Raw genomic sequence first — 25,194 nt, 5'->3', positions numbered from 1 at the left:
AGCCACTGTGCCGAATCCTCACACCATCTACAATGCAGCTCTCCGAGACTCTCTAACTGATTTAGTTCTATCCCCAGGGACAATATTGTTACAATATGTGGACAACCTTTTACTCTGTGCTCTCTCTCTGCAGGACAATTTGAGAATGACACGGTCCGGTTGCTCACTCATCTGCATGACAAGGGCCACAAGGCCAGTTTGTCCAAATTGCAATTTTTGTAAACTGAAGTGATATTTTTGGTCCATGTCATTTCCAACCACACTCGCCGCTTGTCAGACACACGTGTTCAGGCAATTCAAAAAATTCCAAAACCCAAACCAAGAAACAACTGATGTTGTTTCTCGGGATGACCAGTTACTGTCGTAATTTCATCCCAAAATTACTCTACAGTGGAGGCGCTTGTGTCTAATTCATGGTCATTTTCTTACTGCTCATGATAAGGTTTCTTGGACAACTGAAGAAGAAGAAGCTTTTATGTACTTGAAGCAGGCCTTTCTGTCAGCCCCTGAGCTGGCCTTGCCAGACTCCACAAAGCCGTTTAGAGATTTATGTCATTTGTTCTCTTGCAGCACTATGGTGACCGGCTGCGACCTGTTGCATATTATTCTTCTAAGCTGGGCCCTGTGGCTGCAGGACTTCCTGGTTGTCTTCGAGCTGTTGCTGCTGCAGAAAAGGCTGTTTTGGCCTCTAGGGACATTGTGGACTCCTCTTCCTTGTCCGTTATGGTTCCTCACTCTGTCTCCATCATTCTGCTGGACAGACATCTCATCTATCTGCAGCCAGATGGCTGAGATACACTTCTATGCCTAATGTTACTGTTCAAAGATGTAACATTCTTAATTCAGTCACCCTCCTCCTACTGAGGATGGTATGACCATTCCTGTGATCAGGTTCTTTTGGAGGTGTGAACCACTCAAGCTGACCTATTTGACACACCTCTCCTTAACCCTAATTTGAATCTCTTTGTTGATGGCTCATCCTCACGTGATCCCTCAGGGAAGAAACGTGTAGGATTTGCTGTATGTTCTCAACACTCTGTTCTGTCCTCAGGCTCGCTGCTATCTTATTTCTCTACTCAGACTGATGAACTCATGCACTTACAGAAGCCTACAAGCTGACAGCTGACTAAACTGTGACCATCTACACTGATTCAAGGTATGTCTTTGGTGTCTGTGGCAGGGTGGAGGAGCTGCAGCCACTCAGGCTGACGGGACACAGGTGTGGCCCGTCAACCTTTCCACCCTGCCAGCCTTATAAGGGAGAGACAGAGAAGCTGCAGAGTCGGAGAAGCTGCTGCTGCTGGTCGTGGTGCTTGTGCACGTGTGTCCTGGGTGTGAGGTTCAATAAAAGGGTTCTGCACTAAACTCCATGTCCTCTCTATCCTGTCGGTCGGGCCCCGTAGCACTCACCGTGCTACAGTGTCCATGATTTTGGAGCCCTGTGGAAACACAGAAAATTCATCAAGTCTGATGGGAAACCCATTTTAAATGCAGAACAATTCCCCACCTTGTTAGATTCAATTCTTCTGCCCAAGCAGATCTCTGTGCTCAAGTGTGTAGATCACACACACAGAGAAGATGCCATCTCTAGCTGAAATGCTGCGGCACTTCAACCTCCCTCTCTCACCAGATCTTTTGTCAAGTGGACTTATGGGTTGAACCATGTGTCCAAAGGGGGGAGGCTTCAACAGGTAACCTTATGGTTTACTAAAGACATTACTACTAGTTTTGATAGGTCTGCGCATGCGTAAACGGACTAGAACTAAATTAAGACCCTTTTAAATTTTGTTTGGACGACCACCCGTGACCAGAATTGAAACCCTCCAAAGTGGAGAGTTCTCTCCACTAACATGTGCTATAGTGAAATTATTGTTTCTTGTCTAAATCTGTACAAGCCTTATCGCAGGTGCAGACTGCAGTAAAGGCGGCCCTACCGAGACCAGCTGAGGGCCCCTTACATCCTTTGCGGCGACTGGATCCTGGTGAAGGAATTCCGGATGAAGCACTGGAAATCCAAGAGGTGGCAAGGCCCATTCCAAGTACTCCTCGTCACCCATACGGCAGTAAAGATTGCTGAAAGGGCCATCTGGATCCACGCAAGACATTGCAGGAGGTTCTCAGGCACTTCTCCTGAGGACCACCAGGAAGCTGGTCTCTCAACCACAGGGCAGAATAAATCCCTGAGACCAGTTAACGTGAGAGGTAGTAACCCTCAACGTGGCAACGATAGACTCATATATCCCATTAGGTCTCCTCTGCCTTGCCCTCTTCACAACATCAGGACCCCTGTCCCTCCGATGCACACGAGCAGCCAATGATGTCGATCATCATGACCCTCAGGATAACATCTGATGGCTTGCAGCACTCTGGATGTCCACCAAGCATTTTGTTTTGCTCATGGTTTTGCCATGTTATATCATTCCCTTGGTGAATCTTTGGTTATTCAAATGTTCAGTGCTACATTGCTTAGTTATAACCTTCTTGCAACGGTTGGACTACCTGTTCTCTTACCTCCCCAAAATAACGCTGAAGAATCAGAGATGGAGTTCTTTGAAAGATAAGACCTACTTTGTATATGTGATTCAATGTGTGTAATTAATCAAAAGTGGGGAGTGTCATGGAAAAATTCAAACATTGTATTTTTCCAACGGGGGGTCGGCAGCTGTGGGGAGCAGGACGGTGGAGGCGGAGATCAACAGCTGTGTAAATGCAAATACCAACAAAGGGCCAGAACTAGATAGAGGGGGATGTATAGGATGTGGATGCAGATGAAGGTGTTGCACCTCTTTTGTAATGTATGTGTAGATCAGGGGTCTCCAACTCCGGTCCTGGAGAGCACCTATCCAGCATGTTTTAGGTGTCTCCCTGCATGAACACACCTGATTCTAATCAATGGTCGTCATTAACTTGTCATCAAGGTCCGGACAGTTCTGTTGCTGACACAGCTCCTTGTATAATGGTGTGCTGAAGCAGGAAAGATCTAAAACATGCTGGATAGGTGCTCTCCAGGACCAGGGTTGGAGACCCCTGGTGTAGATGCAGAAAGGACCACGCCTCTTTTGTAATGTGTGCCTTCTATAGGAGAACTGGCACCTATTGGCGCTTTTCCACTAGTACCTCCTCAGCTCGCTTCTACCCGCCACGGCCCCGTCTTGCGCTTTTGCACTAGGGGCTGAGACGGGTAGAGCCGCTCCAAGCCAATACTTTTTCTGTAACCATTCTGGTGAGGTTCTAACCGGGCTGAGCCGGGACTATTTCTGACGTCACCACCCTCCACGCCACTGATTGGTCGGGGGGCAGGGCCGTCATCACCCTCCACGCCACTGATTGGTCGGGGTCCGGGGCCGTCAGACGTTTGAATCAGGAAGCAGGAGTCAGCGCGAGAGCGACCCGCGGCTCGCGGCGATTTTATTATAAAGCGCAAAACGTCTGTTTGGTGATCCAACTCTGAGGTGCAGATGTTCATAAACCTGGTGGCTGACAAGAGAATTAAAAAAGGGATGTAGACGGGCTGTTTTTTTCTCAGCCGTTCGCGGCTCCAGCTGATTTCTCATCAGCGCCGACACAAACAAAGCGGTTGCGCAATCGAGTACGTCACCGCAGTTTCACCCCAACCCCCCCACTTCTCACCTGGGGATGGAGAAACAAACGGGGACAAAAAGGGTGGAGCGACGACGAGCCGCGCCGAGCTGAGGAGGTACTAGTGCAAAAGCGCCATATGTGTCTGTCATGCAGGGGGGGCGGGGGCACAATTTCCATTGAATGCCGTGTTAGGTTTCATCCAATGATCTGTCAGGTCTGACCCATTCCTATATAAAGAAGTCAAAAACATATTGCCGCAGACTCGGCTGACTCTCCTGAATGCGCATCAGTAAAATAAACTTTGGTAATGTCGAGCTACCGGTGTTGTAGTTTTGTTAAGGATCAGTTCTTTACTTTGTGCAATTTATAAAATTTCCACAACAACATACCAAACGAACCAATCTTTAGGGGGAAACGCTCCCTGTTTCGGAAAAACTGCTCCAAACGGGACAGGTGTGAAAGCACCCTAAGACTTCACTAATGGACGGGATCTGATGTCCCCCATTCACTTTCAGTTTGATGAGTTTCCCAAACACAGTCAATTCAGAGTCCTCTAAACCAAGTCCAAAATACCTGCTTGCCACACGAAATACCTCCACACATCACAATGCATAGCCCAAAGGCAAATTTTTCAAATTGATTGATTGATCGAGTCGAGCATGATTGTAAGACAAACACAAAAAATACATAAAATTTTTGGGTGTGCCAGTTGCCTCTGTGGGTGCACTGGCAAACCTGTGGTTACCTGTATATGAAACTACACAAAATCAGTTACCAATTACTAGTCTACAAAGGTGAACAGGATTTACAAGTATAAATTAAATAAGTAATGCAGAGCCTCAAGAGTGTTCGAACTTTGTGATCCAGTTCTGATCATTCTCTCAGGAATAAGTATTGTATTGCAGCAAGCAGCCGCACATCAACATGAACATCTCTATCAACTGGCTCTTTAGCCAGAGGCTTACCACTCTGGGTCTGTTTATCAAGGCAAAAGTGCAATAGAAACCAAAGATGGTTGAGGCAGGTTTGCTTCGTCCATCCTTTTCTAAAGTTTATGACAATATCTGGCAAACACTTAGGCCCTGTTTATACGGAGCAAAAACGGAGGCGTTTTCATGCGTTTTGGCCGTTCGTTTACACGAAAATGGAGTTCAAAGTCACCTAAAACGATCATTTCTGAAAACTCCGGCCAAAGTGGAGATTTTCGTCTAAACAGAGGAAAACGGAGATTTAGGCTTCAGAACGTCACATTATGCAACAGAAACGTCACCAACGTCATGTGTGCGACCTGTGTTTACAATTTGTTTGGCCATCGTCAATATTTTCTTGTATTTTACCTGTTTTATATTCTAAAGTCACACTTAAAAGTAACTCCACTTCTCTGTCACTCCAAACGAAAGACTCTCGTTCCGTCTTGGAAGTAACTGGAAGTCCAGGCTGATTTATGGTTCTGCGTTACACCAACGCAGAGCCCACGGCGTAGGTTACGCGGCAATGCACACCGTACGTAGGCTACGCCGTCGATTTAACGCGGAACCATATTATTCAGGCTTCACACGTGTCATTTGTTGACCTTTTTTTCCAGGATTCTGATTGGCTAGCATGACTTTACGCTTCTCGTTACACTGCCCCCTGTAGGTCTGGCTTCTCATAGCACCTTAACAGCGTATTTATGCGGGTTTGTGCAAACGGGGGGAAATATCAGTTTTTGTAAATACCCGGTTATGTGTAAACGGGGCCTTAGAATCTTGTTGTTTGCAGGTTGTGAGGGAACTTCAATAGATGTGGATAAAAGAATACCAGCTGCAGTGTTGCTCCTATTACAAAATGTAGTTAGCCTAGAATGATACAATAACTACTGTATGTCAACAGAACTATTAAAAGATATTAAAAATGAGGCCACCCCATAGGTTTTGATCACCAACATATTTGTCTCTGCCTAGACACAAACACCGGACTGTGACCTTTACGTTTATCTAAAAGTTCTTGGTAAACTAGAGAGCAACTTTAAACCCTGTACCTTGTCATGAAATATTACCTAATCTTGAGTTAGAAGCAGCTGTCAAGTCTAGATAAGAAACATATCTTGATATCTGGCCACATTTCCAAATAAAGCAGGAAATGAACCTGACACGGCAATCCCTTGCTCTCTTTGACAGTCATGTTTTTGCCTCCTCTATTGAAAGGGGATATATAAATCATATCTTTGTCTTAAGATATAAACTGGTAGTGCATGTATTTTCTAATTTTCAGATATGTCATGTTTCTGAGTCAATCGACTAATGTCACATAAAGTTTAGAGACACTTTAGAGAAATGACAGCATCCGTGACTACTGTGATATGCTCTTGTTAGTTCCAGGATAAAGTGCCTGGTATCTTTCTCACACTGATCCTTGTCCTCCTCTTGGTGGAACTTGGGGAGAGTGGTATTTCACGACCGAAAATGCCATCTGTTGGTATGTGTAAACAGGACAAACCGCAACACACTTTTATTCACACTAAATTGGAAAACAAAAGATATTGATGAAGTAGCATGAATAACATATACAACATATGAAATATAGGCTTTGTTATAAATGTAGAACACTGTATGTTTAGTATGTTTATGCAATAATTTGCAACAATAGTCTGTTAAATTGATCTGAGTTCTCAAATGTAATGCCATTCATTCATTTGTTTCTCTAATAGTTTGTGTTTTACTAAAACCATGCTGGCCAGGCATGTCACAAAGACTTTTTATAAGAGACGTAACTGTCTCTCAGAAAAGAAAAGGTTAAAAAAGTTGTTTCACTATAAAAAGACACTTAAATACGCCACAGACATACAAAAGGAAATTGTGAAACTAAAAGGATTACATTTGTGATACCTTTGGTGTCATAATGCTCTTTAAAGAAAAAATTACACAGAAAAAAAGGTTTGTTGAAGAAAACAGATTTTCTTGCTTCACATGTGTCATGTCTTTTAATTAATTTTAATCAGATCTGTAATCACATCTTCACTATTTTATAGGGACCCTTGGCAAAGTTGCGAGATTTCCTGCCAAGTAAGCAGTGGCAGATCTAGACTATTTTACATGGGGGGCAAAGGGGTGGCAGGGGGTCTGGACAGGGTGGTATGGGACAACATCAGCGCAGTATGAGGAAATGCTAATGTCTATGTAAAGTTCTTTTTGCTGCTCTTTGGAGGGTTTTGGCGAACGTCTTTCTAACTGTCTGGTAGAGGTCAAAGCAGGTGCTGTCCTCAGAAAGACCATAACTGATACAGGTTTGGATAAAAAGGGCAAAGATGTAAGTTACACTCCTCAGGCAGTTATGGAGAGAGGAGAGTCTTGCACTGGGGGCTTGGCTGTGGCAAGAAAGAAAGTGTGCCTGTCATGGTGTTAAGTTATGAATCACTTTCAATTATTAACATTACGAATAAGCTTTAAAAATCGTGGTAGGAGGAACAGGGTGTAAGGTGGGTGGTCCACGTATCCGGGTGTGGTGTGATTATTTACCAGTTGTGTGCCGCCGGTTGCGCCATAAGCGGAAGCGATCCGTGCGATGACGTCACATTGTCGGGAGAATGAAGCGGCACCGGTAAGGGCTCCGCTCGTTAATGCCACAGTTTGTGTTTTGTACATGCTGTGCTGGATCCGCATCTCGCGGCCACGATCGCTTGTGTGTGTCATGGTTGCTGTGACGATGTTGCGCCGGCGCCGCTGCGCTGTCAGCACCCGGAGATGTGTGTGTGTGTGTGTGGGTGTGGCAGAGCACGCCGTTTTGAACATCGCGGCTGTGTTTACTTGCAAACTTACTTACTTACACCAACGCAGAGCCTACGGCATAGGGTACGCCGTAAGGCTGATTTATGGTTCCGCGTTACACCAACGGAGAACGGTGCGCGTCACCGCGTACCCTACGCCGTAGGCTACGACGTAGCCCTACGGGCTTACACTGGGTGTTACACTGGGACACTCTGAGTCGAGGAGGACCCGTGGGAAGTGGACACGGGGGCTGGAAGCAGAGTGCGCGCATGGGACAGAGGAGGGCGTGGGCGGGACTTAAAATGAAGGCATCTGATTAGTTGTTTCCCCCCCTGCCAATCCTCTGTTCCTCTGACCAATCCGTGCCATTCGGACCGCAAAAAACAGATTGGTCAGAGTTTTTACAGGAATAAAGCTGTCAGAGAGGTCGGATTTTTTTCTTTCCTTTTTCTGAACACATTAATCACTGGCTACTCTCAGGATGGAAGGACCATTTCACCCAGTATAACAATAAATGTTTTTGAATATGATCACAGACTATACCTTTAATGTTTGTGAAAGTAATTTCTTGGTATTAACACATGACTGTGGACCAACTGTGCACAGTAGAGTCATCTTCACGTTTATGGAAAAGATGTTCAACTTTTGAAACCAAATTCTTGCTAAACTAGAAAGCAACCTTCTACACTGTACTTTGTCACGTAATGTTTCCCAACCGTGAGTTAGAAAAGTAGCTGTAAGGTCAAGATTAAATAAATATTTACATACGTAGATATTGCAAAATATAACAATGAATAAAACATTGCTAAACATACCCTTGCCTAAGATGTCAATCTAGAAAAATTCTTTCTAAACCGACCCCAACCTGTATGATACTTGCTGCACGCAGACATCCACTTCATTACAAGCTCTTTTTGCTCAACTTAAACTTAAACTTAAACTTTATTTATTTATATAGCACCAACTCATGCAGTGTAAGTGCAACTCATGGTGCTTTACATACAGAGATAAAATAACAATCAAAAGTACAATTTAAAACATCCCATACGACCCCACCCCCCACGCATACACACACCCTCACTCACACTCATACACATGTGCATACACTCACACGCCCACACACACACACACACACACAATAAGTGGACTGGTGACATGGCTTAGCACTAACGATCCAGGTGAGGAAAACACTACCTATGGGTGGCCGTCCACACCGAGAGGCTCCACCGGCCACGACCACAAGGAGCATCGCCACAGAGACCCCCCCAACCTGGACAGACCAGGACAGACCCCACACAGAAGGTGGAGTCCCTCCCCCAGCTACCCAGGCCTGAGGGACCCCCATGACGACACCCCCATAGGCGGAGCAGGCACACCTCCCAGTGTGGACGACCCCCCTGAGGAAACACTGGAGCTAAAAACTAAAAGATTAAAAGAAAGTAAAAAATGCCTAAAAAGTGTAAAATTTTAGAAAAATCTATACAAAACTTAAGATGAATAATAAATAACATAAAATACAAAGTATTTGAGGGTTGATACGGTAAAAGCAGATCAGATAAATAAGATGGCCCAAGACCGTTAAGACATTTAAAAACCAGTAAAAGAACCTTAAAATCAATCCTGAAGCGGACGGGGAGCCAATGCAGCGATTTTAAAACAGGTGTAATGTGCTCCCGCCCTCTGGTCCTCGTCAGCACGCGAGCGGCTGAATTCTGTAATAGTTGTAGGTTCTTAATACTCTTTTTAGGAAGACCAGAGAGCAGGGCATTACAATAATCTAAACGACATGAGATAAAAGCATGCATCAGCACCTCCGTGCTGGCCTGAGAGAGAAACGGGCGGACTCTGGCTATATTCTTAAGATGGTAAAAACCTATCTTCGTAATATTCTTTATGTGTGGAATAAAAGTGAGCTCAGAGTCAAAAATAACACCCAGGTTCTTTACACATTTCGAAGGTTTAAAATCTTGTAGTTTTGGTAAAAGTTTCTCTCTCTGGCCTTCAGGACCAATAACTAAAACTTCTGTTTTGTCCTGGTTGAGCTGTAGGAAATTATCTGCCATCCATGACTTAATATCTAAAATACAGTTAAAAAGGGCATCAAGTGGCCCTGTGTCATCAGGAGACACAGCGATGTACAGCTGTGTGTCGTCAGCGTAGCTGTGGAAGCTGATGCCGTGTCTCCTGATGACGTCCCCCAAGGGAAGCATGTAAAGGTTAAAAAGAAGCGGACCTAAAATTGACCCTTGGGGGACCCCACACTTAATTTCATGCATTCTGGAGGAACATGTATCCAAACTTACAAAGAAAGATCGATCTGTGAGATAGGAGCGGAACCAGTTAAAAACAGTACCAGAGAGGCCCACCAGGTGCTTCAGTCTGTTTAATAAAATGTGATGGTCTACTGTATCGAAGGCGGCACTAAGATCCAGTAGAACCAAGACTGTCAGTTTGCGGTTATCTAAATTGCACCTGATGTCATTTAAAATCTTTAAAAGGGCTGTCTCGGTGCTGTGGTTCATCCTAAAGCCAGACTGAAATTTCTCTGAAATATTGTTTCTTATTAAAAAATAATTTACTTGGTTAAAAACCAGCTTTTCTAAAATCTTACTTAAAAAGGGTAAGTTGGATACAGGTCTGTAGTTATTAAAAATGCTGTGATCTAAATTGCTCTTCTTCAGAAGGGGCTTCACCACCGCCATTTTAAAGGCGGCAGGGAAGACACCCGTCTGAAGAGAGTAATTTACTATATTTAAAATATGTTCCTCAAAGAATTCATAAAATGTCTTTAAAAGTGATGTGGGAATAGGATCTAAAAGACAGGTTGTTGGGTTTACCTGGGAGAAAACTCGACCAAGGGTCCTCGCATCAACCAGGGCAAAACTCTCCAGTGTTTCCTCGGATAAAAGCAACTGTCCAGATGTGTTAAAAATGACATTTTGATGTGGTAAAAGACTGGACCTAATGTTGTCAATTTTACTTCCAAAGTGGTCTGCAAAATCCTCACAAAGATTGTCTGTTGGTGGTTGTGAGGAATTCTTAAAATGTACATTTGTTAAAAGATCGAAGGTGGAGAAAAGAAATCGAGGATTGTTTTTATTGTCTGTAATGAGTTTTGAGAAATGAGCTATCCTTGCCTGTTTGACGGTTTTATTGTAGGATTTGAGTTGTTCACGAAATATTTGATAATGTATTGTAAGTTTACTTTTTCTCCACCTTCTCTCAGCACTCCTGCATTTTCTTTTTGATTTTTTGACTTCCTCAGTTCTCCATGGGGGTGTAGGCTTAGTTTTTATGGTTTTTGTTAAAAGTGGAGCAACTGAGTTCAGCGTAGATTCCAGTTTCCTGTTAAAATTATCAACAATAAAATCACATGATGCAGGTAAAACATCAGCAGGAGTGCTCTCTAAAATCTCAATAAAATTTGCAGCCACTTCAGAAGTTAGGTAGCGTTTCCTCACCGTTCTCATCGAGGCTTCCTGATGATTAAGACTGGTGATGTTAAAAAACACGCAGTAATGGTCAGACACAGCCAGGTCGACAACAGAGGACACACCGGTGGACAGGCCATAGGTTATGACCAGGTCCAGGGTGTGTCCTCTGTTGTGAGTCGGCTGTGTGACATGTTGGGTAAAATCCATGCAGTTTAAAAGGTTTAAAAATTCTCTCGACAGTGGGTCGGAGGTATTGTCAATGTGTAGATTAAAATCACCAGTTATTAAAATTCTGTTGTAAGTGGTATGTATGACTGATAAAAGCTCTGAAAATTCACTGATAAAAACAGTGGAGTGATGGGGTGGTCTATAAACAGTTAAACAAAGAATAGGAGGACTGCTAAAAACAAAGGCAAGGTGTTCAAATGAGGAGTGGTTGTTAAAAGAGACCTCCTTTGTAGCTAATATGTTTTTAAAAATTGAAGCTGTGCCGCCTCCCTTTCTAACACCCCGTGTAGTAAATAAAAAATTAAAATTTGGTGGAGAAGCCTGGATGAGGGAAAATGCAGCGTCCGTGCCAAGCCATGTCTCTGTTAAAAGAATACCATCAAGTTTATGATGTACAATAAGATCATTTAAAATAAAGGTTTTGTTTAAAAGAGAGCGCACGTTCAACACAGCCAAGTTAATGTCTGTGTTGAACGTGCGCTCACGACCACAACGTACCGGGTTGATAAAAACAAGATTGTCTCTGTTAAAACCAGTGGGTCTGTGGATCTGACGGGGAAAACGGGTGGTGACCAGGGGATGAATTGGTTGAGGATCGGGTGTGTTGGTGGCGCCAGATGCAGCTGGTTTTATGGAGGAATTATCTGGTGGGGGTGGCAGTGGTGACTGTGACCTGTGGGGGAAGCTGGAGAGGGGGGCAGTGCTGTGAGCGGCTGGCTCCACAGGTGGAGAAGAAGACTCCGGGCCCGAGCTGGGAGTGTGGGTGTGGCCAGAAAATAGTCACTCCCGTGGAGCCGACAGAACCGCGTGCTGAATGTTTGCAGCCAACACGCGGCCCCCTAGCCTGTTTGGGTGAAGTCCGTCGGGCCTATAAAACGAGGGACGATTCCAGAAAAGATTAAAATTGTCGATAAAACCAATGTTAAGGGCTCTGCAGGTGTTCTGTAGCCAAGAGCTCAGATAGAGCAGCCTGCTGAAGCGCATTTCTCCCCGAGACAGCGTTGGAAGGGGGCCGCTGATAAAATGGACTTCCCACAGTTTTTAAGGAAGGTGAACAGCTCATTAAAATCCTTTTTTAAAAGCTCAGAGCGCGGTTTGGAGCTTTTAAAAACTTGGCTCCCTGATTTTTTTTGGCTCTAACAGTCACTTTGGTGAAATTATTTTTACATTAAATTTTACAACTTGCCATGTTTTTTATTAAATTGACTAATGAATTTGGAGAAATTATTTAATTTTTTTTTTTTTATTTTAATTTTTTACTGAATACTGTAACACATTCGTTAAAAAAGTGTTTGTGTCAGTGTCAGTATCTTTCTGGTACTGACCCTTGTCATCGTCTTGGCCGAACCTGGGGAGAGTGGATTTAGGTTTCCACAAATAAGACGGAAAATGCCATCACATGGTATGTGTTGAGCGGAAAAAGTGCAATAATATTTATTGTCTCTTGCTAGGAAATAACTCATTATTTTACATTCGTAAAATTGCCATCCCATAGCGCATATAGGCAGGCAACTGTAAAAGAAAAGAACTTTGATATAGGTTTTTTTTCACAGTTGCCAACAAAACACAATCTTTAGACTTTAAAAGCACTCTTATATTGATGTTATATTTAACTAAAAACATGCTATCCGGGGGTGTCACCATTATTTGTCATAAGACACTGCTACTACAAACTAAAATGATTGATTTTGTGATTCCTTTGGTCCCACATTGTTCCCTCACCGAAAAAAAATAACAGAATATTAACTAGAACAAAACCAGTGCAATGAAGACACTCCCCATAATACCGGCATTCATGGTACCAGGCATACCAGACTGGGATTTTTCAAAAAAGGGGATTTTGGATTTTGGCCATCAATGTGTAAAAAAAACCTAGAGGATTTAGATGTCTGAGTTATTAACACGGACAACTTTCATGAATGATGAAAAAAAGAGTGACGTTTTTTTACGCACTTTGAAAGGCTTGTGAATAATGTTACGATATTATAATAAAGGCCAATCATACTAGAAGTTAAAGTTTATGGGAGTCTGAGCTTTAAATGTGTTGTGCGTCGCCCATGTGAACTCTGAACTTATAAAATGTATGAACATTTTGTGATTATGAAGTCCAGTAAAGCCAGACTCGGCCCTTCTTCCTGAAGTCAGTTTTATGACCCCTTGCTGCTAACTTCTGGTTATCTCGGCCTGGCTCGAGATAGTCCGTTTACGACCCCCGCTGCATAGCAGATCAAAGCAGGACAGCAAAACCCAGTAAACCAGGCCTCGGAGGGGGGGGTGCTGCCTCTTTGAACAGACCCAAAAGCTTTAAATACCAGCAACCCCCCCCCCCCAGCCTGAAACCTGCTTTAATGTGCCTCCTAAAATGGCCACCTTGCCATGAACTACAACCCCCAGCATGCCTTGCGTGGGGGGGCGGCGCCTACAAGCGGCGCGCATCCAATCACAAACGAGGCACCGATGACGTCACCGCAGCGCGTGTAGGATCAAAACCCTGCCGCTGCTCCCTTTTTCTTTCTCTTCTCTCCAACTTCCATCGGTGAACAGCTGGATCTTTGGCTCCGGGCCAAAGGTCCCATCTCCTTTTCTCCCCCCGGCTGGGGGGAGGTGTAAGGCCCCCATCGGATCCGGCCGCTCCGTTGGACCTGCAGCCCCTTGAAGCCGCGGTCCGCGGAGCCGCTCCCATTACCTCTCGGTCTCAACTTTTCATCCGGAGCTCCGACTCCCGCTTCACGTGTCCCCGGTCCCTGGGAGCTGGAAAGGGGGGGAGACCCGCTTCGAAGCTCGGCCCCGATCCAGGGTGAGACCCGTTCCTCTTTTTCTAACGTCTCTCTCTGCTCTTGAACTTCACCTGAAAGGACCTGTGGCCAGCCTGCCCCGCGCAGAACCGAGACGCATCCCGCCGCCCCGTCCCGGGGCCACGCGCTGACCAGCCCGACGGTAACCCGTACGTCCCAGAAGTGGACCGGCCCCGCGCGCATCCGAGACGACGTGATAGCCTCCGGACCGGGGGGGGGGCGCCGGCTGCTTCACGCTGTACCACCGTCCTCTCGTGATTCCAGAGTCAGGAGGAGGAGCGGGAGAGGCGGGAGAACTCTTGGATCGGACTCCGACCAAAGACCCGGCAGGAACCCCTGATCGGCACCCGGAGACCCGAGGAGGCGTGAGGTTTTGAGACCTGGGTGTATGAGTTTAACTGGGAGTGTTACAGAGCTAAATCTGTGTTCAGAGCTGAGATTACATCTGCATCATTATCATGACTGTTGTCATTAATTTGTAATCACTACTTTCTGCTAGTCATTCATGTTTTAAAGCGCTGTTTTCTGCCGTAGTCACGTTTAAAACACCGGGAGTAACATCCGGTCTAGATCTGCACGTGGCTTAAAGAGGGTTCCGCCATCTTTAAATACCCCGGCAGCCATGTTTTAAACCGTTATTGTTATTTCATGCAAGATTTGGTCACAAATTGATTTGTTTAAGCAGAACCAGTGCTCGGATATCACTCCTTCAATTGTTATTCTGTAAGTGATAGTAAGATTTGCTGTTATGCAGGATAATTCAAATCATATGAGACTGATTTTCTGCTGTTAAGTTATCATCTTTCCCCGGATTAAGGCCCTGGGGTGGTGCCCCTACGAGAATTATCATCATTTTGATAATTCAATTTGATAAATAGTCGACTTTATTAATTATTAATAATTCTTTAATAGAATTATCATTAGCCTTCGATAACTGATCAGCTTAGCTACCTGTGTGGCACAACAAATGTCACAGCAAATTAGAGTAAATATTGTTTATATTTTTTCATACAAGCATTAAGGCAAAAAATGAAAAAAGAACTTACCAGACCGTTTTGTTTTGCTTTTTATGTTTTATCACGTGCCTTATGAAAAGAGACCGGTTCATTGATGTTGCACCGTACAATGCGCCTAATGGTCCGCAAAATACAGGTGATACAATTGGAAGGCTGGATATTGGTCTATAATTAGCTAAGACATCTGGGTCAAGAGGTTTTTTCTTAAGTAGAAGTTGCTGCAGTTAGTTCCCACATACCTACGAAGGCCTCCGGGGGTGGGGGAGGAGAGAAACCCAAGACACCATAATTCAAGCAAGTTTTTCTTTATTTTTAAAATATACACCACTGGCAGCCTGACTATCACCAACCATGGTGACCATGATGGTGATCATAGTGACCCCGGTCACCATGGGGATCATAGTGACCATAGTAATCCCGGTGACCATAGTAACCATGATGTCCATGGGGATCATAGTGATCCCGGTGACCATAGTAACCATGATGTCCATGGGGATCATAATGACCCCGCTTACCATGACGACGCCGGTAACCATGAGGACCCCACCTCGAGGGTCTCCTCCACGGGCGACGTGGCCTGCTGTGGGCCAAGGGGCCACCATCACCAGCCGCAACCAGGCCATGAGATTTCTCTTGTTCCAAGTCATGCAGGCCATTGGCTGGTTGCTCAAGTTTAATGGTCTCAAGTGATGCTCCAGCTTGCCTGGTTTCTTGTTCTAAAGAACAGAAAAATTCAAGATAAGAAAAAACAAAAAACAAAAGTACATTTGAAAACAACTCCAAGTGAATGAATTGAGACTAAAGTACCCCATAAGCAAAGTTTTCCCCATGCAAGATGGAACATGAAAAATGTAGGATCCATCTTCCATCCAACAGACATTGCGTTTTAAAGCTGGTCTTTGTCAGAATGCAGCAACACAATATCTTGTGGATGGAGGGTCAAACATCTTCAAGAACCAAGTTAAGGAACTCCATATGCTTTGGATTAAGCCTTAGATGAAGGCTGGAAGACTTGCAGTCACTAGCAATGCATTAAATGGTGCAAGGCTAACAGAGCATCTATGGTGTTTGCAAGTTACTCACCTTCAGCATGTTCTTCCAAGTTGGAATCCAGTGACTGGAGAAGTCCGACATTTTGTGGCATATCGTGTTTGGAAGAGACATCTACAAAACACAAAATTTAGAGTTATTCTGATGAAGATGAAAGTGCTTGATAAGGCATGTATCTCTGCAGCTCATTGGCAAGTGTATTTTATCCAGGAGTTGGTGAGCATGACCCTATTGAAAGCACATTTCATTATTCAGGAGCTCATACGCCATCTTACTGTAGCCAAGTTTCAACATTACAGCATTATGCCATAACCATCCAGAAAGCAACTGTAACTGTAGTAACCATAGTTTACACAGAAAATGAATACTAAACCTGTGGTGAGCCAACCAATCAGCACCCAAATAAACAGGCCCCAAACTGCTGCCATTGTTCTGATCACCAAGTGAAGGAGCAACCAGCAGCTGACGTTTAAAAGAGCTCCTCATGCAGTTGGTGCAGCTGCTTTTGATCAGAACTAATTAGCTCAGTCTAAACTGGCTCATACCTCAACGTGACGAGCATGAGATCCTGTCCTGCTGTCCAGGGGCCTCATGTAAGTAGAGTGCTTGGATTTCATCATCAATCCTTGCGTGGAAATCTTGCCAACACAAAAAAACATTCAGTTGTTCAAAACTGTGCGTAAGCCCAAATCCACGCAGGTTTCATTTGAACATCACAACCAACGTGAAATTCAACGCGGATGCGGGAGCAGGACACTCCTTCCTGTCCCCTTCCTGAAGTAGATCAATATGAGTTTGATAATGAGGATAAATATCCATGAAAAACCGCTCATGCAAACAAGGAACTTACAAAATACTGTGATTTGAGTCTTACCACATGCATGGAGGTGTCCGTGATCACCTCTCATTTGTGAATCAATGTGAACAGTATGAATGTATATTTAATCCTTGAAACAACACAATGAGATACTCATCCGCTGCTGAAATAAAGACAAGTCGCACCAACGTGATTATCGAGGTGCAAACATGCGAAATAAAGAAAAAGGTTGCTGTATCTCGGAGTGTTAAAGCCGTAGGAGGAGAGACCGGCCTTCATCACCGGTGAAACACTTCCTGGAATGACGCAGCGCCTGCGGCCGACTTGATATAAGACGCTGACAGTAGCCCAAACATTTAATAAAATCTTTATTCATATACTGTTGAGTCACATCAGTTTGTACCAAACAAACTATTAGTGACATGTTCGTTTTATTCTAAAAAGACAACTTTAGGGAACCGGTTCTTCGCTGCAAATTGTATTTTAACGTTTGTATATTCAGCAACAGTTTTGGGATATTTAAAGGATCTGGCATTCATGTCAATTAGTCGTCCCATGCGGTTGCCATGGCGACTGAGAGTTTCAGATTCAGATTGTCATTGAGTCAGCGTCCTGACCCAACGACATTTCATTCCAGTGCAGCCCGTCCAAGAGAAATGCCTCCTGGCGCAGCACTTCAATCTGGTTTGCTGTGTTGGGAACGGTGATACGGGGGGGAGCCAGGGAAGGTGCTAAATAATGGGGAAGAGGGTTTTTATTATTGTGTGTGTTTGTATGTGTTTGAGTGTGAGTGTTTGTATGAGTGGTAAGTCTGTGAACTATGCCCATATTTATTTGTCAGCCATTGTCCTTCATGTTATCAGCCGACTCAGTATAGTTCTGATACAGTCCCACAAGTGTCATGAGAGGAAAGTGGTGGGCTATTGGGAGCAGACTGTCTTGTTAGCATACCAGCCAGGGTATGCGACTGAGAGATTTCCGGTTTGTCAGCAGCTCCCGCTGAAAACGTCATGTTGGTCCGAACGGGAGCGTCGCTGGGACAAGTTCAGACAGCGTTCCAGAAGGATCCTCTTGGTAACCTAAATTGGCTGATGATCCAGTCTTCATCCTGGACCAGCAGATCAGTGTGGTCCCTAAAGACTCATTCTCTCGTGATCCTGCCATTAGCCGTGTCCTCTAACAGTGCCAAGACTGCCATTGTGATTAGTGGGTTACATCGTTTAAAAAAAAAGGTTTCAATTTTATTTATATAGCGTCTATTACAACAGATGTTGTCTCTAGGTGCGTTCGAGAGGCCCAGAACGTGACCCCCAAGCAATTATTACATAAACATAAACAATGGCAGGTAATAACTCCCCTAGTTGGAGAAACCTTAAGCCAAACAGTGGCAAGAAAAACTCCCCTTTAGTAGGGAAAGATACCTTGAGGAGGACCTGGCTCAAAAAGGGGGGACCCTCCTGCCGAATGCCAGCTGGGCAGAGCAGGAAAAGATTCAAGATTCAAGAGAGATTCAAGATTATCTTTATTGTCATTGTAACAAGTGCAACAAAAGGTAGGGTGCAGGCCTTCAGTACAACAAAAAACAGTGCAATATTAACAATAACCGACAGCGGTTGAGAAAAAACAGTTTTTCAGTCTGTTTGTCCTGGATTTAATGGCCCTGTAGCGTCTTCCTGACGGCAGTGGCTCAAACAAGTAGTGGCCCGGATGGGATGAGTCCTTCATGATGGTGTTGGCTCTCCAGAGGCAGTAAGAGCCGTGAAGGTCCACAAGTGTGGGTAGAGGGCACCCAATGACCTTCTCAGCCATTCTGGTGACCCTCTGGAGCTCTTTCCTGTTTGCCACTGTGCAGCTGGCAAACCATGTGCAGAGGCAGTAGGTGAGGATGCTCTCCATGGTGGAGCGGTAAAAAGACACGAGCAGTCTTTGGCTGATGTTGTTCTTCCTGAGCATTCTCAGGAAGTGGAGTCTCTGTTGTGCCTTTTTTACCACCTGTGTGGTATTCTTGTTCCAGGTCAGATTATCCTCTATGTGGACCCCGAGGAAGCGGAAGTCACTGACCCTTTCCACACAGGTCTCACCAATGTGAATGGGCTGAATGTCCGTTTTATTTCGCCTAAAGTCTATGATTAGCTCCTTTGTTTTGGATGTGTTCAGGAGCAAGTTATTTGCTTTACACCACACAGTCAGCTGTTGCACCTCATCGCGGTATGCGGATTCGTCCACTCCAGTGATGCAACTTACCACTGTGGTGTCATCCGCATACTTAATGAAGGTGTTGCTGGCGTGGATGGGGGTGCAGTCTGAAGTGTAAAGGGTGCAAAGCAGAGGACTCAGCACGCAGCCTTGAGGGGACCCGGTGCTGAGTATGAGAGCTGTGGAGGTGTGGGGGCCAATCCTGACCTTCTGTGGGCGGTTTGACAGGAAGTCTTTAATCCAAAGGCATGTGGAGTGAGGTAGTCCGAGGTTCAGCAGTTTCCCCACGGGACCGTGGGGAAGGATGGTATTAAAGGCTGAACTGTAATCCACAAAGAGAAGGCGGGTGTAGTTCCCCTGTTTTTCCAGGTGGGTCAGCGCTGTGTGTAGGGCTGCGTTCACGGCGTCCTCTGTCGACCTATTTGCCTTGTAGGCAAATTGCTATGGGTCCAAGCTGGGGGTTATGAAGGTCGTGATGTGACTCCTAACAGCAGCCCCACCGTGAGGGTGGGGCTGCTCCCGGCCGCTGGTGGCGGCGTGGCTGCTCCTCGAAGAGAGGAAAGAAGAGGTTTAGTTCTTCTGCCAGCGCTGCGTCGCCCTCAGCATCTCTGATGCTGGGTTTGTAGTTGGTGAGGTGCTGGACTGCCATCCATGCCTGCCTGCTGTTGTTGCTGTCCAGGTGGGTGTCAATCCTCCTCCTGTAGTCCTCCTTGGGCTTCCTGATGCCTCTCTTCAGGTTGGTGCGGGCTGTGCTGTAGAGAGCCCTGTCACCAGCTTTGAAGGCAGTGTTTTTCTCCCTCAGCAGCTGCTTGACCATCCAGGGTTTCTGATTGGGGTAGACCCGTATGTGTTTCTCCACTGTAACCATGTCTACACAGTTCTGGATGTAGCATAGTACAGTGTCTGTAAATACATCCAGGTCTTCGTCCTCGAAGATGTCCCAGGCAGTGCTGTCGAAACAGTCCTGCAGCTGCTGAGAAGCACTCTCTGGCCACATTTTGACGGTCTTGATGGTGTGGGGGGTGGATTTTCGGAGGGGGGTGTATGTGGGAATGAGTTGTAAAAGGATGTGGTCTGACTTCCCTAGGTGTGGTGCAGGTCTGGCCCTGTAGCCCATCTTTACGTTGGTGTAAACCTTGTCCAGAGTGTTGGCTCCTCTTGTAGCACACTTCACATGCTGGTGGAGTTTAGGGAGCACTGATTTTAACTCCACATGATTAAAATCACCCGCGATAATATGTACCGCATCTGGATGTCGGTTCTGCTGCAGGCTACTGTTGCTATGCAATAGTCCTAGAGCCGAGCTAGCATTAGCATCCGGTGGAATGTAAACCATGATTAACATGACCCCAGTGAACTCCCGAGGGAGGTAGAATGGCCGGCATTTCTCTCAAAAGATAGAAAAGACAGAGAGAATGAAGAACAGAGAAAGGAGAAACACAGACACAATGGCTAACTAGTGAACTACAGGGACTTCATAAGCATATGTGGACAGCAAACACTGAGGTAGTCAGAGGGTGGGGCCGCAGGACAGCATGCAGCTCCTGAAGCTCTGCCCTGCAGAGATGCACAGAAGAGAAAAGGAGAGGGCAGACCAGCACAACAAATGACAAGAACAATGATGGTTATGATATACTTGTAATTAATAACTGAGAGAAGGAGGGGTGATGGGCACTGCTCAGTGGATCATGTTGGTTTCTTTCTGCAGCGTAAATCTATAGCAGCATATCTCGGACTGGGACTACTAGGAACTACGATTAAACCTGCCCTCTGAGAACGGAGAGCTCTATTAGCAACATAGGGAACGACCAGGGGCCTCATTTATAAAGCTCGCTTGCGCACAAAACAGGGCTTGAAAGATGTGCAAGCCACCTTCTACGCAAAGGTTGGGATTTAAATAGAAAACACTAACCGAAAAATGTGCGTATCCCTACGCCAACCCTGACCCTTGCGCAGGAACAGTCTTAAGATATGGGGAACTGGCGACGCAGGCGGTGAGGTGGTGAAATGAAGCCAAATTCATGTCATACTTTTAATGTCATCACATATCAGACTTATAGTATAATAGCGCTGATTGTGTCCCTCTGTGTGTGAAGCACAGCGTCAGTCAGGATTCTGGTGCTGCTGCAGCCGCGGTGCAGGACACGCTGGGAACCTCCTCGTCACCCACCGCGACAACTGGAGAGTGACTGAGGACAGAACAAATGAGTGCCGGGCCACTCTACGGAGCCCCTAAAGTACTCAGATTTTTTCTTTACATATATAATGAGTTTTACGCGCGCGTGAAACCTTTACGCGCAGGCGTAAGTCTAAATTATGGTTCTGCGTTAAAACGACGCAGAGCCTTCGCCGTAGGGTATGCGGCGACGCACACCTACACCGTAGGCTCTGCGTTGGTGTAACGTGGAACCATAAATCAGCCTTAAAGGTTTCATGTGCGCACGTAAAACTCATTATATATATAAAAAAAATCCGTGCCCCTTTAGGGGCTCCGTACCTCTTGGCCTCCACCTTCAAATCACACCACTTCTTTTTTTTTTCTGCACCATCTGTCCGTGGCACTCACGGCGATACTTTGCATTGCCCATTTATGGTATGAAGTGGGCGTGTACAGGGCGGGATATGAGGCAAATTCACCTGCGCAACCTTCCAGCTGGACTGTGATTTATAAAGAGAACATTGCGTGCAAGTGTGCATGCACACGGTTTTATAAATCCGGATTTTTTTTTGCGCCTGCCATTTTTGGCTTTTGAGTTTACGTGCACTTTTAGTATGAATCCTACACACTCTTTTATAAATGAGGCCCCTGGTCTTGCAAATATCGCGGAACTACGCCATTTTGGGCTTCATACATAAGTAATACAATTTTGAGTTGGATTCTGAGTTTTACAGGAAGCCAATGGAGGGAGGCTAAAACAGGAGAGAGGTGGTCTCTCTTGTCTATTGCTATCACCAATGTTTTGCACAGTTCCACAGGGGCCAATCACACCATCTAAGGCAGAGGCTGCGGGACCCGCGGAGCGATCCACCCCGGCGGGAGGAGCTGGTGGCGCCGCAGCTGACAGGCCGGGAGGCAGAGGCTGCGGGCCGCCAAGCGACGGCTCCCGAGGCGGCGGGACCCACGGAGTGACCCACCCCGGCGCCACGCCTGAGGTACGCGGCGGCAGCGCTGGTGGCGCTGCAGCCGACAGGCCGGGAGGCAGATGCTGCAGGCCACCAGGCGACGGCTCCTGAGGCGGCCCCAGCGACGGTGGGACCCGCGGTGCGACCCACCCCGGCGCCACGCCTGAGGTTGGCGATGGGGGTGTGTGGAAGGGTGGAGGAGCAGCCACTCAGGTTGATTGGGGACAGGTGTGTCCCATCAACCTCTCCACCCTGCCTGCCTTCATAAGGCCTGGCTGCACAGCAGCAAGGGCTGTTGAAGAGGCTGCTGAAGCCAAAGCACGTGTGACCTGGGTGTGGTGAATAAAAGTGGTTGTGCACTGAAACTCCGTGTCCTCTCTATCCTGTCGGTCGGGCCCCGTAGCACTCGCCCTGCTACATACAATTTTAAGTCATGAAAAACTGTATTAAATGATTTGATGAATAAAATTCACATTACAAACAAAAGGAACTTCTCTTCATTGCCTCTGTACTACAATTATTTCCTTTTATTGCAATACCAAGATTTTTGCTGGTGAATGACCCAGCCATTTTACATTTATGGGATGGATCTAGTCAAGACAGTCCTTTTTTGTCCTTAGTAGTTTATGAATCCCAAAGGGTTATAAGATCGGAAGGGAAACGCTGTCCTTTCCATCATGTTTTTTTAAGTTTATTTGTTTTTATTTTGTTTGTCTTTGGGTTTTTTTTATGAAGGATAATCAGAGCTATTTTAGTTGCAGAACAGTCGGGGAACTTGGACAGTCCAGGTCATGCGGCGTAATAGAGAGAGAGCTGGTGTGACAGCCAGTGATAAAGGGAGGACCTGCAGTATTTATGCCTAAACAGTTGTACATCAGCTGAAAAGTCAGTGACAGGGTTTATGAAGGATTTCAATCCTTTTGTGTGAAAATGCAAAGCCTGGTGGGTTTTCTACACATTTTGGGATTTTTTTTTCTGAAAATAATGTGCTCAGGCCTTACGATTTGAGCAGACCATTCCTTGATGTTCAACATTGATGTAGAAGTTCTTGCAAAACAAAATGTTCCCATTTTCATTTAGTCATGGCGTGTTACATAACCTGTTAGAAAAGTGCCTGTAAGGCCCAGATTAGATAAACATCTTCTAACCTGTCCAGATTGCAAAATTTAACAAGCAATGAAACAGAGTTTAACATTCGCTTCCTCAACCTTCTAGCCTTTATAAAGAAGCAAGAATTTGACACTGACTACACCCAGAGATCCACATCATTTATTGATCTGGCTTTGGTCAACTCTGATCTCTTTGTCAGTCTTTTTGGGGCTCTAACAGTCACTCTATTGAAAGGTAAGGTATAAAAATGATTTTTGCATATTTTACAACTTGCAGCTCTGTTATCTTTTTGAGTTCATTGGTCAATTATTTGGAGAAATTATTCCAAAAGTGACTACGGTGATGTCCTCCTGTTTTTTCCAGGATGAAGTGCCTTGCAATTTTTCTGGGAGTGGCCCTGGTCATTTTCCTGGCTGAACCCGGAGAGGGTAGATTTCGATTTCGGCCAAGACTTCCTTCACGCGGTATGTTTAAAGGGACACAAAAGGCAACACACTTTCATTAATTTCTTCATTTTCCAAACACATGGCTTATCATAGAGGGAAAGAACATCTGATAGTGGATGTATTAATTTATTTTGTGACTTCATTGGTTTGATAACGTTCCCTGTCAGGACAAATAACACAGAACGTTGACTGGAACCAAACCAGTGAAACTGTAGTGACTTCAGATTATGTTTGGCTTTCTTTCAATATGATCAGCACATCTGTCAAGCCAAACCTTTTCTATTAAGTGCATGAACATATAACAATAAAAGTTCACTATTGTAAAAGCTTTGAAAGCCAATTATGTTTAAAGAAAGCAGAATTTATTGTATTGCAAGAAATTTAAATTGAACAAAAGAATGAATCATTAAAAATACTGACAACAAATTTAAACACTCTTAACAATTGCTTAGATTTAATTGTCATCTTGAATTTTCTTCTTTTAGGGACCTGGGGCAAGGTTGGGAGTGAAGCCGGAAGGTAAGCTCTCTTGACTGAAAGTTGAAACAGCTTGAAAAAAAAAAAGAAACTTTTGTTGTCTGAGTGTCAGAATTATTTACACCCAGTCTCTTCCTCTTCAACCTAGGTTTGGGGCTAACGTGGCAGCTGACCTCACATCAGGTCTCATCCTGAACGAAATACAAAAGAATCAGCAACAACCCAATGGCTATGTTCAAGAGTAGGAGCTGAGAACTCTGATATACAGTTTTAAGCTGTATTTAATATTTTGATGAATAAAATTCACATCTAAAGCAAAAAGAACTGCTCTTTATTGCCTCTTACTGGAATTATTTCCTTTTAATGCAATATAAATATTCTTGCTCAACATATGTTTGTTACAAAAAATTCATTTTCTTTTGTCACTTAAAATATGTCAGAAACAATAAGTATTAGAAATAAAGGCATACCTTAAATACCTTCAAGTCGTTGGTGTAGCCAGAAAAATGACATTGGGTGTGCTCCAGCAAAGACTGGGTGTGCCAAATTCATTTTTAACAAACTGAAGGTTGCACACCCACAAACATTCAAAACATGTCAACAGTAAAATCGCGAGAATTAGAGAAGAAATCAACCAGCCGGTTGTAGGTGTTTCTTCAGCTTTAGCGACTTCCCTACGCTCTGACTTGTCTCTAGACTGTTTTCATCCTATAGACCTCCCTGAGCTGACCTCACTCGTCAATAGAGCTAAGTCAACCACATGTATGTTAGACCCCATCCCGACTCGACTATTCAAGCATATTTTTTCTCTTATTGGTACGACAATACTGGACCAAATTAACCTATCCCTAAGTTTAGGATATGTACCACAGGTTTTCAAAGTCGCAGTAATTAAACCTTTACTTAAAAAACCTTCTCTTGACCCAGACACCTTAGCTAATTATAGACCAATTTCTAACCTTCCATTTGTGTCTAAAATTCTGGAAAAGGCAGTTTCAAGCCAGTTATGTGACTATTTGTATAGAAATGATCTGTTTGAAGTCTTTCAGTCAGGGTTCAAAATGCATCATAGCACAGAGACAGCACTGGTTCGAGTCACGAATGACCTCCTTATGGCCTCAGATAAGGGATTAGTGTCCATACTGGTTCTACTGGACCTCAGTGCTGCTTTTGA

At 44.9% G+C, this 25,194-nt stretch overlaps 1 long non-coding RNA gene across 1 annotated transcript; it reads left to right on the top strand.

The window, feature by feature from the left end:
• Window positions 1–23,185: 23,185 nt before the first annotated feature.
• Window positions 23,186–24,344, top strand: LOC133458033 (uncharacterized). The gene is made up of 4 exons (XR_009783918.1): window positions 23,186–23,331; window positions 23,461–23,561; window positions 24,029–24,062; window positions 24,169–24,344. It is a non-coding gene; the product is annotated as an uncharacterized LOC133458033 (long non-coding RNA).
• Window positions 24,345–25,194: the final 850 nt, after the last annotated feature.

Source organism: Cololabis saira, chromosome 13 (genome assembly GCF_033807715.1).
Source record: "Cololabis saira isolate AMF1-May2022 chromosome 13, fColSai1.1, whole genome shotgun sequence".
NCBI classification, from domain to species: domain Eukaryota; kingdom Metazoa; phylum Chordata; class Actinopteri; order Beloniformes; family Belonidae; genus Cololabis; species Cololabis saira.
The sequence above is the reverse complement of the archived record's forward strand: the minus strand, read 5'-3'. Positions and strand labels throughout refer to the sequence as shown.